General features: G+C 37.2%; 1 protein-coding gene across 1 annotated transcript in view; it reads left to right on the plus strand.

Moving 5' to 3' along the window:
• Positions 1–15,947, plus strand: part of LOC306875653 (striated muscle preferentially expressed protein kinase-like) — a gene marked incomplete at both ends in the record, with an annotated part of 79,141 nt that overhangs the window by 18,473 nt on the left and 44,721 nt on the right.

The following is a 15,947-nucleotide window of genomic DNA, read 5'->3' on the forward strand; positions in this document are numbered from 1 at the left end:
TAACCACTAAATATGTGACAGCGAATTTGGAAAGTGAAATAAAATGACCGAAATTTGCCTGTTGAATATTATACATCGTATTTTTAAACAGATTGAATGTTTTGGAAGTGAATACTGGAAGGTGAATATGAGTTATTGAATTTTTAATTATGAAAATGTGTGTGAAATATTTTGAATTGAAATTTTCACACCTTAAATAAACAACTATGTTAAATTTCAGGACCTAAAAATGCAAGCCCTGGAAATACAAGGCATTAAAATGCAAGCACTGTTAATTGCAATGCATCTTTTTCTTAGATTTGTGGAATTCAGCATGCTTTGTTTCAAAAACTATTGTCATTATTCTGCTTCCATAGCACGTCACACAAGCTTTCCATGTTGTCATCTGCCTAATTTGGCTTGCTAGTACTGAGTGATGGATGAACGTGCACTAAAATACCAGAGTGTTTGATTGGACACAAGGCTTTTAAAGTCAACAAAATATATTGAGAACCCCCCCCCCCCCCTTTTTTTTTTGGAATTTCTGATGACACTGTTTTTTATGGTGTATAAATTATGCATAATTACATGCAACTAAACCAAACTCTTATTCTAACCATATAGTAAGTACATGTAGTTGATTGATATTACTTAAATGTATATTTGCTCTATAAGAAGGACACATTACAATAAAGTGTAATCAAATTTCTCTTCTTACCCACATTTTAAAAGTTTTTTTTTTTTGCTATTAAGGCATGATTGTATGCTTGGTTTACATTGTATCCATTTTATTATCTGGTTATTTGCACAAGTTGTTTACACACTGTTGATTTCTTTTTGATTTCTTGGATGCCCTTGCTGTTTTCTTCTAGGGCTCAAGTACATAGGAATATCACATATCAGTCTGTACTTGTGTCCAGGGTCCAAAATTAACCCACTCTAAACACCAAATGTGAGTAAAAATTAGATATGGACAGTAAATAGAATAGAGGTATTTGCCAGTTGGCTGGCAACTTTATTAGGAACTGCAGCAGTTGGTGACTTAAGTCAAATTGTGAGAACATCTGTCCCTAGCTGATATAAGCGACATGAGCAAATCAAATCATGTGCTGATGAAAACATCTGGCACAACGGTTGGGTCTTTTAACAACTTCACTTCAGTGGAAATTTTATTATCTAGGATGCCTAGGAAGTTATTTTTCTTTCCTCCTGGACCCCATGTGGCGACACAAGAATATTACTTGCACTAAATCACCAAAACAGAAATGGGAGGAACAAAATCAGTCTGTTGGAACAGGTGCAGAAACAAGCTACATTCTGTTGGCATATTTACATGTATTATTTGTTTATAAAAAAAGTGTGAAGTTTAGTTTCATGGCCAGTATTTATTCAGTTAACCACCATTGGCAGCTATGTCAAATAGGTCATTTTCCACACTGGTCGTGGGTACTTTAGAGCAACTGCTCGAGCATCATCCAGGATGACTATGGACTCGGGGTGCTTGTTGTAAAGGAAAACCATCCACAATCATCCCACCATTTCCTCTGCACTCAGCCCATTAACCTCCCAGCTTCAGTTACTGTAAGGGATGATTAAGCCAGATTTGCTTCGATCATTTTTTTGCAGTGTCTGCGAGGCACCAGCAGGCTGAGGGAGAACCATCTGCTCTGGTTTGCTGCCATTCTTCAGTGGAGAACAGGATTTTTGTCTTCATAGTGCTTTATTATGTTGTCTGTTTGAGAGATTTGTCTGTGTAAGCATCGATGCCCACACTTGATGCCCCCCCCCCCCCCCTCCCCCAAAAAAAATCTTACATCTTTTATAAAATGGTAGCACTGGATTATCACACTGATAATGTGCAGTGCAGAATTTGAAAAGTGAGAGCAATCTGGGATGTTAATAAGGAAAATGATTTGAAGTTATCACCTCTGTCACCTTAGATATCACTTTGTTGTTTTTCTTTTTGAAGTTAGCAAAATGGATGAAACTGCTTACAGCACTTTAAAATATATTTTTTTAATTTTTCAATAATTTATATTAATTATGACCTTAATAAGGCCAACTTGAGCATAGCATTACAGTAAAGCTTAAAGCATATTAAAATACCATCTAAAAACCAAGGTTGTGCATGGTGATTTAAAACGGTTGAGAATGCCTTTTAAATTTCCGCGTTATTTATTTCTTTATTTATTTTAATTGAGATTCAGAATTCAGAATTTTGCATAACCCCATTAAATGCTATTGTATGCACTACTTAAAATACTTACTACTTACTTGAAGAGATTAATACTTTTATTCAGTAAGATTTTAATTTGACTAAAAGTGACAATTCTGGAAAAAATATAGAGGTTGTTATTATTTTAGTAATTGCTGTCCCTATGGAATTTCAATTCATCAAACAAAATAAAAATGTATCTCAGTTTCCACAGAAATAAGCAACACAACTGTTTATTACATTGATGATCATACTAAATTTTAGCAAGTTAGAATGATTTCTGAATGATCATGTGACACTGAAGCCTGGGGTAATGGCTGCTGAAAATTCAGCTTTGTCATCTCAGGAATAAATTACATTTTTAAAATATTTAAATAGACAACAGTCATTTTAAATTGTAATTCTAGTTCACATTAGTGTTTTACTGTCTTTTTGAATCAAATAAATGCAATCTTGGCATAAGAGAATTCTTTCAAAAAAGTATGTATTCCAAATTTTTGAATGGTTGTGTATAAATATGGTAGTAATTCAGTACCATGGTATATATCAGAGTAATATATACATCTGATACCATGGTATTGCCACATTACTTTTTGTGAGGCATGACAGCATTTTCCCTTTCTTTAATGTTGTGAGATACAAATCAGTTCTTGATTTGTCTCTGACTGGTTTCCTCTAAAGCCTTTTTTATTGTTATCCCAGCCCAGTAACATTTGGACTCTTCCTGCAGCCTGGCATGTTGCAAATGAATGTGTTCAGAGAGACAGAAGGCTGTTTATCTGCGGATTGTGTGTGTATGGAATGAATAAACTACTGCTGTCTGAAGCACCATTGAAGACATTGATGGTGTCTGGCCACATCGTCCATTAGACAAGCTGGGGTGAGGACCGGGTTAAAAGAGAATGTTTTTCTTCATTTACTTACCCTCAAGTCGTTCCAACCCTGGAATTATTTTCTTTTCTATTTTGTTTCTCTGAAACACAAAAGGAGATGTTAGGAAGAATGTCAGAGCCTCTGTTTTATCCATTCATACTTATTCAAACTGAATGAACACAGATGCTTCTTAATAATTAATGTTGTTTTACTGAACAAAGATGAGTAAATAATGACTTTTATTTTATTTTATTCAGCCTGAACTTCCTTTGCATGAGTCCCATTACAAGCACATACATAAATGTGCTGCAGAAGTGCCCATGCCCTGTGATTTATGTGACTTGTTCTTGTTAAATAGAGTCGTTTTGGTTATTACACTGTGCTTGTAGGGCTTCTGGAGTTGCTGCACATTTCATTAGATGGTTCCCCAGGGAGAGGGGAATAGGAGGCCCTGCTGATCTAAGCATGGAGAGTTTGCAGTGGGAACTTGGGCCCTTACTGGAGGGACTGACTCCTGGAGGACGACCCACTGTTTGCTTTAATCACTTTCACATAACTCTCACATTGACACTGTATAGTGTGCCATTCACATTAAGATAGGAAGCCATTATTTCACTGCCCGCTGGGCATTTGCAGCTATGAGTGAAGAGTTTGCAAGACAGGCTGTCTGAGACTCAGAGTGGCTGTTCTTTGAACGTGCTGAAATGAGTCATCATGGGGAAAAAATAATTGAAATGAGATGTGATCACACAACAGTTCTCTGGTTCAGTGTCAGTGTTTATTAAAGGGATCCTCTACAAAGCAGTGATTTCAAGCTAATTATGTGAGGCTTTGTCTTCCGACTTTTACTGTGGGGTGCAATGTTTGATCAAAAATGCAGTTAAAACAGTAATATTGTTATTAAATTTTAAAATAACTTTTCTTTTTTAATTTGTTTTAAAATGTAATTCATGTGATGGAAAAGCTGAATTTTCATCAGCCATTACACCAGTCTTCAGTTGTCATATGATACTCCTGTTAGTATCTTGATTTGGTGCTCAAGAAACATTTCTTATTATAAAATATATTTTTATTAGGAAATATGTATGTATAAAAATCCTTGAATAGTTTGGAAGCCCATTTTTACCACAGAATAAAATATAAAAAAATAGTATTGACTTTTTATCTTAATTCTGACTTCTTCCTTGCAATTTGAGATATAAAATTGCCCTTCTGAAGAAAAAAAGTTTGAATTGTGAGATATAAACTCAGAATTCAGATTTTTGAGTTTATATCTTGCAATCCTGATTTTCTCTGAATTTGTAAATTATTAATTATTACTATTGTTAATTACAACATTTTGCCGCACAATTCGGACTTTTTTCCTGCAATTGCAAGTGCACGTCGTGCAATTCTGAATTGGTTCTCAGAATTTCAAGAAAAAGTCCAAATTGTGAAAGATTCAGAATTGCAAGAAAAGTCACAATTACTTTTTTTTTATTCCGTGTTGGAAAAATGGTGGGAAAAAAATATAATTATAATTATAATTATAATAAACAAGCTTCCAAGAAATAGAAAGTTGAAAAGAACATTTATTTGAAATTAAAATCTTTTGTAAAGTAATAAATATTGTACTGTCACTTCTGATCAGTGTAATGCATCCTTGCTAAATAAAAGTATTTCAGTAACGTTTTAATTTATGGACCAATTCTCATTATTAACTTGTTACTTATTAGCATGCATATTACTAGTATATTGGCTGTGTATTAATATTTATAAAGCACATGTTCTGCATGACCATATTCTACATCCCTAATCCTACCCAATACCTAAACTTAACACCTACCTTACTAACTATTAATAAACAGTAATTAGGAGTTTTGAGGCAAAAGTTATAGTTAATAGTTAGTTTATAGTGGAAATTGGACCCTAAAATAAAGTGTGACCAGTATTTCTTAAAAACAAGAGATATAATATATACATATGTACATACAGTATATATATATTTATACTACGGGGCCGTTGAATGCTTGAATCTGATTGGCTGACGAACGTTCTGAGGTGTGCAATTATTTTCAGGGAAACGCACGGCGAACGTAGTTCCAGGCAGCTTTCTTGACCGCATTACAGTTCCATATCACTTCGCATCGTTGTCAGCGCTGCCCTGACGATTTTATCAGTTAGCCTAGTGTAGCAACTTAAAGGCTACACATGACATTTCTCACTAGCGAGGTAATAACAGCGCTGCATCTTAAAGCAGACTTACAGTTTAGAGACGGTGCTTCAGAACACTGTTGAGGGACACACAGAGGTAGCCTAATTCATACAAGCTCTCTCTCTCTCTCTCTCTCTCTCTCTCTCTCTCTCTCTGTTTCTCTTTCTCTGTGTCTCTGTCTCTCTCGCTCTCTTTCTAATAACTTCATTATTAACTGCATTAGTCTGCTATCAACGGCTCAAGCCTCCATTGCCAGCTTTAAAATGACGTTTTGGAACTAGCAAAAGAGTCGTTGGATGAGATGCGGAAGAAATAATCCTACTCACAATAGCGATTTAAGTAGAAAAACCGGACGAATCCCTTGAAATATATAATCTGATCGATGTCTTGAGGTGTGGCAACCGTAGTATAAGCGGAATAATTGACTCCGGACCGTTGAATTATTAGAAAAATAATGCACACCCGAGGTGTAACGGCCACTCCGCTTCGCGTCGTGGCCGCATCACCACCTCGGGTGTGCATTATTTTTCTAATAATTCAACGGCCCGTCGTCAATTATTCCTTACATAGAGTAGTCTGACCCCTCTACTAGTAACCTGAATCAGAAACATTGGTATTAAGCACCATGATTCAACATCTCGGCTAGTGTTAATGAGGTATGTGGGAGTTTTACAGGTGAAAACAACACAGATGTGTGTGTCAGCTTTGTAACACCTGGTGGAATAGAGCTGAGCCATATAATTGTTCTCAAGACCGATCGATGGGATCCATGAAACAGGGAAAAGAGAGAGCTGTACTGGTCCCTCAGATATTGACCTCTGTCTGTCAGAGAGAATGAGAGAGGGCTGAAGAGAGAGATAGAAGAAAGACACAGAAAATGTGTTTAGAATGAGACTAGGTCAATTGGCAGTCTAGTTTATAACACTGCTGATCACATCATTGAGCAAGCACCTCACATCTGAGAAAAACAGATTGAATCACAGATTGAGTCAACATGAAATGACATTCTAAGTAATGACCTATGATCTTCATAGCCACACCTTAGCAACCACTTACAGCACCCTAGCAACCACCCCATAGACCTCCATTGAAAACAGATCAAAAGGGACATCTTTGGATAGAAGTGTCATAGAAACATGCAGGTTTTGATCTTTTGACTCGTGATCGCAAACAGGACTCTCATGCTAGCAGTGAATAGCTACATGCTAATAGTGATTAGCTATAGTGATTAAACCGGGCTAAGAACTTTATAAAAATACATAGTAATCATGTCAAATCATGCAGCATATTGAGGAGAGGTGTGCTATATTTTTTCATAAGTAATTGAGTGTACGATGTTCGTCTGGTGGACGAAACAATTTGGGCGAAAATTCTAAATCTATAGGTAGATCTATAGATAGAATCTATAGATTCTCCTATCTATCTATCTATCTATCTATCTATCTATCTATCTATCTATCTATCTATCTATCTAGCTATCTATCTATCTATCTATCTATCTATCTATCTACAGTATCTATCTATCTATCTATCTATCTATCTATCTATCTATCTATCTATCTATCTATCTATCTATCTATCTATCTATCTATCTATCCTAGTGACATGCTAGTCACTTGCTTATCATGCTAGCGACATGCTAGTAGTATGTTAATCACTTCCTAGACATGCTAGTAGCATGCTAATCATGGTAGCGACATGCTAGTAGCATGCTAATCATGCTAGAAACATGCTAGTAACTTGCTAGTAACATGCTAATCATGGTAGCGACATGGTAGTAGCATGCTAATCATGCTAGAAACATGCTAGTAACATGCTAAACATGCTGGAAACATGCTAGCGACATGCTAGCAACATGTGAATCACTTGCTAAACATGCTAGCGATAGGCTAGTAACATGCTAATCATGTTAGAAACATGTTAATCATGCTAGAAACATGCTAGCGAGCATGCTAGTAACTTGTTAGTCATGCTAGCAACATGCTAATCACTTGCTAATCATGCTAGCGACATGCTATTAGCATGCTAATCATGCTAGCAACATGATAATCATGCTAGAAACATGCTAGTTACTTGCTAATCATGCTAGCAACATGCTAATCACTTGCTAATCTTGCTAGCAACATGCTCGTAACATGCTAATCATGTTAGAAACATGCTAGCGACATTCTAATAACTTGCTAATCATAATTTCTGACAGACTGTATTGCCTTTAAAACATTCAAACTTTAAGCTTTTAAAACTACTTTAAACTTCAAATTATTTCAGACTGCAAACCATCAAACTTAAACTTTTTTAAACTTTTCAAACAACTGGTCCGGCTTTCTCCAGCCAACTTAAAGTTTGTCTCTCAAACCTTTTTATCTAGTTTAACTTGAAATGCTACAAATGTATTAGAATACACTACCAACCATAAATAAAACCATAATATTGTAAAATATTATTACAATTTAAAAACAGTAGAAATGCAGCATTACAATTTAAAGTGTAATTTATTCCTGTTATGGCAAAGCTGATTTTTCAGCAGCCATTACTCCAGTCTTCGGTGCCATATAATCCTTCAGTAATATGTTGATGTGCTTCATGTTATTATTGTTGTTGAAAACAGTTGTGATGCTTGTTTTTGTGGAAACTGATCATTTTTTAAGATTCTTTAAGTAGAAAGTTTGAAAGAAGAACAGCATTTACTGACAATATAAATCTTTTGTAACATTTTAAATGTCTTTGCTGTTATAGTGCATCCTTGTTGAATATTAAAAAAAATCTCATTGTTATTTTGTGCAAAAAAAAAGGCTAGCACTAAATGATGGTGTAGGTAATCTAAATGTTAAAATAAGGAGAAATTAACATGCACAATTTAATATCCAATATAGACAAATATGGATAAATTAAATCTTATATTGAGCATCACCAATTCTGCCCATTACTTTTGTTATCTGTTGTATTCCTGAGTTTCCATGAGGAAAACATGTATAATTGGACCGACTGGACTGGGTGTTATAAATGGTAATCAAAATAAGAAGGATTTGTGATATCAGATGAAAATTAATGTTGTTTGAGGCAAGGCACGTTTGGATAGATAGATATAACAAAACAAACATTTGGAATAATTTGCAGCAGTCCTGATAAGGAATGTGCCTTGAGAATATAAATAAGATTTTGACTTCATATTAACAGTGATTAAATGGAAGAATATTTTTCAAGGCTGACCAAATAAACTAATAATCATAAAAGTGGTTGTGAACCAGTTAAACTGTTTTTCAGTTATATGTGCATTATAAATATATTTTATATCTAGATGATGTGCTTTTGTGCACCAGATACCCTTTTCAGTACTGCATAATTATATGCATACTGGCTTAAAATGCAATACAATAGAGCAAAAGGACCCAGGTGTGGACAGCACTACAGGAATGAAGGAAGACAACCATCCACCTGGGTCATTATGAACACGAGCAACAACAGCTAATGGGAATGAATAAGGGTCTAAGGAATAAGGGTTTCAGGTGTCTGGCTCTCTCAAAACACCCTTGATGTTCTGCCTCAGCAGGCATCAACCTGTATAATGAGAGCAGTTTGGCTATGAAAAATGGCAATCCATTTCAGTGGCTACATCACGTAGACCACAGTCTGTTTCTCAATGTCTTTTTCAAGTGTTTTTGTTGTATGACATGCACTTTGCTGCTGTTACGGTACAGATCATGTGCTCTCGTGAAATTAAAGAGCTCGAAATCAATGTGTCTCCCAGACCCCCTTGCTAACATCGCAGGTGTGTGACTCTATAATTCATGATTTCATTATGCAAATCTAAAGCTGCTCATGATTGCCTCAGTCTTCTCATTAAAGATATTTGATTTCTGTCCAAGGGATGCAAATTTTAATAAACCTATTAATAAACCTAAATGCATCAATTAGTTTCAACTATTGGAGAAGGAAATGAGATCTTGGGTTAGGGCTCTGCTGCATGATGATATACTATGCAACAGTACAAATGTGTGCTGCTGTTGTATCATTTATACCTTGGTAGATATTTTACTGAAGCTGTCAGATGGAAAGGACTGCTTTACAATGTTTACAGGTCACAGCCATGTGGAAATATGGAGTAATGTCAAATACAGAGCATGATGTTCCCCAAATAAGTCATGATAAGGTTGCTATGCAGTGTGCTATAAGTTTGTAGTTTCTCATCAATAGTGTAGCAATGCATGAAGCACAGCTCTCACAGTAGTGAATTTCTGTTGGTAAAATCTGAAGTCTTTCACCCTCATGAAAAAGTTCCTAATCATGTATATTCCTATTGAAATGACTGGATTTCACCTGCGAAGATTTGCGAACATGACCACTCCTTTAGCCTCAAGACGTTGGTTGGTTTATGTTGGTTACTGCTTCTAAACAACAATTAAATTTACTTTTGATATAATCACATTTTTGACAATAAATCTTGATTTATATACTGTTATTGTGAAATATCATGGAATAAGTCTTTTTATTTAAAATAAAAATAAAACCTATAGATTTTTTAAAGATTTTGTTCATACCACCCACCTGTACCTTGTGGGTTAAGAAGGCGATGAGACAAAAAATATTTTTAAAATGTGCTGCTGGTGGGTTGCAAAAAGGCACCATGGGTCAGGCTGCTCTGACATCACAGGCATTGATCCTGAATATGAAACGAAGCCAGTGGGTGAGGAGACTCCCGACTGGAGCTGCTGCCGCTGCTGCTGGGCAGGAGAGACACGTTCAGCCTCGGTGCACAACAGAACGAGAAAGTGAGGGGGAGAAAAGGGGGAAAAAAGCAAAACGGGACATGATAACGGATTTGCCAACTGGCATCCCTCAGTGCAAGGCTCAATAGGACTGACTCATTCTATCTCTCTCACTCAATCTGTCCATATTTCCCTTCCTCTCTCTCTCTTTTTGTTTTTCTCCCCTCCCTTCCCCCGAAACGGTGCAGGGTAGTGTTTTCTCTCCTTTTCTCGCTCTTGCTCGCTCTCTCTCTGCTTACAATCCTTTGCTTGCTGCTGCTGGTTGAGTTTATTATTCTGCGCTCTTATTGGTCAACTCTCAAGCGATGGTTTAGAGCCGGCTCTGATTATTTGCCTCTGGGAATCTTGAAGCACTGAGGAGGTGCCATCTACTAGGTTCTTTTTTCTCGAACGCTTTTTGTTCTGGTGTTAGTTTGAGCGGCTGCCTAAACTGAAAGAACAACAGCACAATATCTGCAGCGGAACAACTTTATATTACAGAAATGAGTTTTCAGGGAGTATGCTCCGAAAAATCAAGTTGTTGAGAGAGAAGTTTTGCTCTCAGAGAAATTACAGCAGGTGAATTGCCAATCAGTCAGGTACGTTTCCTTTCTCAAGTGGCTATTTCAGCTGTCCAAGCTGGATTCAGATTATGCTACCGATACGATCAGGTCACCACCGGGTCTGACCGTGAATCCCCAGCTCCCAGAAAACGTCACTCCCACCTCGGTTAAACGCAACAAAAGCCCAGGATTACTCCAAGCCATGAAGAAAATCTGGTCCAAGAAACGCTTTCAGGTGAGTCCTTGCATGCCTTATTTTTCTTGCCTTGCATGTTGACTCATAACTGTCTGGGAGTTTGAGTTTGACCCATATGTGTGGGTTTTTGTCATTCAGTGAGCTCCGTCTGAGGGAGGCTTGACCCAGTTCCCTCCTTTAGGGCTGTTAGCGCTTATTCGCACTCCTGCGCCCCACCCTTTTCTTGTAAACAAACGGCACCCATCTGGCTAATTGCGTGAGGATAATTACAGCCGAATAGGTGAATGTCCATGGCTCATTAAACCCCATCTTATTCTGATGCGTTCTGGGTTACGCTAGGATTCCACGGAGACAAAGGTGACAGCCCCTTGGGTGCTTTGCTGTCGCTTCTTAAGTGGTCCTTCTCAAGGGATAGGAAATCCAAGATTGTTTATCACAGCAAAGTTTCATTTTGAAACCTGCATTGGATATGGGACTCGTATTGTTAGATTTTGCACCACTATACAGAAGACATATGGCAAGTCAGCATGTAGGTTGTTTTCTTGTCCAAGTGCTATAAAACAGAAATGCTTGTAGCAGCAACCCATTTTTCCCTGATGCATATTTCTAGGGATCTGTAGGATCGTAAATTTGACGACATTAACATGAAGATTTTTACATCAAGACTATCAGCTAAAATGATTACATTTGTAGTCTTTTTTTCATTACATTCAATACATGCTGCAACCACACAGCATCACATCAGCAGGCTGTTATTGCACTCCAAAACTAGATGCCTGTTGAAATTCCACTGCCAAGACATTGCTGTGTGGTTGCTAAGGTGTTTTTAGTGGATTGCTAGGAGGATTCTTACTGGTCCAAGACAAAAGAGATCACAAGTTCCTTGATATTTTGGCTGTACCAAAACCTGAATGCATTAATTTTTCTGTGGAACACAAAAGAAGATATTTTGATATGTTATTATGCATACTTTATGTATGCATACATTGAAAGTCAAAGTGGGCGAATGTTCTTTATTGTTGTATTCTGTAGAAAAACAAATACATACTGATTTAGAACAGATTGTGACAGAAATCATATTTTCTGGGCATATTATCCCTTTAAATGGCAGATTGTTATATTTTGGCTTGGCAAACACCACTAATGACGATTTCTCTGTATATAGACTGTCAGGTCAAAATGCGAACCATCCCCTCCCTGGATGACACACGAAGTGAAAATGAACAATCTGCACACCACTGCTTTGCCATTGGCTGTAAATGCATGAGAGTGTCCTTCTTTTGACAATATGTCATTGTGACATTTTACAGGTGAGAGGAGGTGAGAGCAGGACAAGCTCTCAGGCTGAATCCTTGTGAAGATGAAAGGAAAAGTGGGTGTGAAGGAGAGGAGAGGGGGATGGGTGAAAGAAAAAGATAATTGGATTTTAGTCGGCAGACAGACAGGCGGGTGGATGGGGCAGAGATTTAGCTTAGAGACCAGACGGATACTGAACAGGTGGCTGAGTCATAGTTTCAGATGTGGGTTAAATGGTAGTTTCATTTTCTATCCTGTCATGTGAATAATATGTAATTATTTCATCCCTCCATTTGATGTGTTTTAGGGAGACAGCATATCCCTTTGCTGCTACTAAAGGTAACTAGATTCACATTTATTAACTGATATACCAGTGCTTGCAAGGCAGCAAAGGAAGATAGTAGATTTTGTTTTTTGTAAATGAGACTGCATCACTGCTCTTATCACACTCAGCACACATCTTGTTTGCTGTTAGTTGTGTCCAAAACCTGAAAAGTCTTGTTTTGCAGCCAGTATTCTGCAGTATGTAGAGGTGCCTCAAAACAGTCTTGGCATAATCTTGTTTACCAAGAGTTTTTGTGGCAGAATCATAGATGACTCCTTTACTACCTGGGATCTCACAATCCTATGCATGTTTGCTTGGTGGAAAGAATAAAAATGGTGTCTGATGGTGTGAGGAATGCTAATTTATCAATTTATGATTCAATTTCTATTGAGAAATAAACACTTTAGTCACATCAATATTGGCTTGAATTTTTCTAAAGCCCATTTGAATTTGTTCTAGACCATTAAACATGACATTATGGTTTGAAAGCCTGTCTGAAATCAGTTTCCTTAAAAGGTGCCTTCATACAAAAATGCTGTCTGTAAATTAACTGACTGGAGAGACAGCAAGGCAGTTACATTTGGTTTCAAATGCAGCCATCATCTTTGTGCAGTGACTATAAATTATTAAATATATGCAAGGAAGACATGATTAATCATAATTTAGTATACAAATGTGAGAAAGAAGAACAATTATTTTCCTGAACACTCTAATCTTAAAATCTTAAATTCTGAGTCTTAAAATTCTACTTAAAATGGAAAATTCGGCACAACAAGGCACAGTTAATCACAAATTTCCTAAAGAGCTCTCTTGAAATGCACCGCACAATGTAAAACGTGCATTGGAAGAAAAAGTGTGCAAAATTGTACCTTTGGTCTAACAAGGGTAGCACCCTCAAACCTCTAAAAAGAATTTACTACTTCAGTACTAAATACTACCTTAAATATTCACTTAAGGTACTAGTATGCACTTTTATAGGTAGATAAGGCACAAATGTGTCCCATTGATGGTGCATTGAATTCTGACCTGGTAAATTGCAACCAATTGACCATCAATGTAAAACCTCTGATTAACATTAATGACATTGCATAGTGACATGGTTTTGAGTTTTTTTTTATTTTACTTTAGAACAAATTTTTAGCCAGAATGTTTGAGTAATATCAGTGTAGTGACCATATACCAGTGTAGAGGGGCCCGTGAGTTACGTGAGCTCCCACTGTTTTTTCTAAACCTGCCCTGCTTACTCACAAGCATTAGGGAACACAATGGGTAGCTGAAAGAGATGTGTTCCTTAAGGTGTGAAGTGATTCACTTGCTGCATTGGCAGGAGTAATGAAAAGTTAGACCGGGTGAGATTGAAATAGCCCACTCGCTCAGGGCTGAAAGTGTGGAGTTAGAGCAGATGGCAGATACCATAATCCAGATTAAATAGTGCCTGGCAGCATTCATCAGACTTCAGTCTGAGCCTAACCTGGCAACATATAAATTACCTGGTGACCAAGAAGGGGAAAATGATGCATCAAAACGGCCAGAGCTGTTGTCTAGAATTGTTTGATTCGTCCAGTATGAATTCATGTGGTGTGGGCTGACAAGTAAAATAATATGAGCTCTCCAAGGTGCTGACCAACGGGGCTCAGAAGTTTCTGTCTGAAGAATTAGAGTGGCTGGAAAAAGACAACACAAGCAACTTTGTTTCATGCTGCTGATGTTGCTTTGGTGCCAAATAATGACTGTATCATATTTTTAAAACATTTTATAGCCCTTTCCTAAAACGATTGAGCGGCCTACTCAGAAAGTTTCAAAAGAGTTTGGCATTAGCATATTGCTAAGCTAATGATGCACACAAATATTAGGTAAAATGTTCAATTTTAATGGATTTAAGTATTTTATTATGAATAATATTCAGTATTGAATGACATTTTTATTTATAATTGGCATTATCCACCATCTTAAATCACTAAAATATTTCAGATCTAAGTAATCTCAAAACCAATCAAGTAAAAAACACAACCCAGCATTGCATGTGCAATCACTATTTCTTTAGAAAATGTGCAAATATGGATGTTCCATTTCATTTTAGCTTTGTTACCATATAGCTATGGACAAAGAGGACTCGATTAATTTTTTGTAATTGGATTAGACTATCATAAAAAATAATTAGTTGTGGAGCCCTGTGTCCTTTTTGTAGCCGTTCTTGATGTTGTCATACAACGTAGTCACAGAATGTCAAAAGGCGAGTGCTTGAGTCCGTGCTTTACCCAGTAAGATGAGCGTCGCTTAGCTCTTCACAGCACAGATGATTGGCTGAAGATCCTCCCTAGGTGGCCTGCTCATAATCAAAGGAGCGAGTGTGCATTTGGCAGATCATTTTGGATAAGTGTCAGTTTGGAAAATGTAATTGAAGCTTGAAGGGCCCTCTGTTACTAGCAGCTTTCAGATTTATCATGGGACGAGGAACCAAAGCTCAAACATTATGTCAACCTCCAAGTCTGCTCTCGGTTCATTTACCATTTAATGTATAGACAGGGAAATCGGTTGTTATGTGGATTCATTGATTTGTTACTTATAAGGCATGTACTAATGTTACATAAAATGGGAAATGTACACTTTCTTTAACACAGTTTCTGCCAAGAAACACATGTAAATAAATGCTAATGGTACTTGTAGCAACTCAAGTGTGCGTAGGCTTTGTCAAAAGCCGTCTTTATGTGTGGACTGGCCATAAAATGCATTCGTGGTGGCTGTGTTGTTAGTTTTGACTAAACGAGGCAATAGAAGAATTCATATCTTTTGCATAATGCATGGCACTTGTGCGGTGAAGTGGAACCAGCCTTTTCGTCCATTAAGATGCCAAACATGGAGGCTAATGACAAATTAACCGGCATCACATGCATGTGAATCCTTCTTGGCCTATGAATTATTCCGATGTTTTAATGCCCTGTAAATGTTTTCTTTACAACAAGCAGAAAGAGCAGAGCTTAAGCAAATGAATTCAAATGGCCGACTTGTAATTCCTCTAAAAGTTCATCCACTTTTATTTGCCTTTCCCCTTCACCAGCCCTGCAAACCTCCAGGCACAAGTCTCTGAAACGGATGGCCGCCATCCTTAGCTAATGTGGTTAGGGAGCAGATTCACAGAAGAAGGGTTTGAAATTACTGGTGCCTCAGCCATTAGGATTTCATTTCTCCCTGTAACTAATGGATTGGGAGTGACAGACAGCCGCTGCCTTGTGCATCCTCGCTGTTGCTTCAGTTTACATTCATTCATTGTGAAAACTGAACACAGGTGGATATGAAGCTATACTGGGAAGCCGAGAATCGCATTTCCCACCAAACAAGATGAATTTGTTTAGAAATAGACAAAGAAATTACATGCCTTACAGTATGTTGCTTGAAAACTGGGAATAACAGCTTGTAACAGAATAAGATCAACGATTCCGTAGTCCATTTAAGCTGTACTGGAAGCTTTCATACTCGTCATTTAGCAGATGCATTTAATCCAAGGTGACATGCTGGTACACCAATGCACGGATTGGCAAAAGAAACTAGCTCAATTTTTTT

The sequence above is a fragment of the Barbus barbus genome, assembly GCF_936440315.1.
Source record: "Barbus barbus genome assembly, chromosome: 10".
NCBI lineage: Eukaryota > Metazoa > Chordata > Actinopteri > Cypriniformes > Cyprinidae > Barbus > Barbus barbus.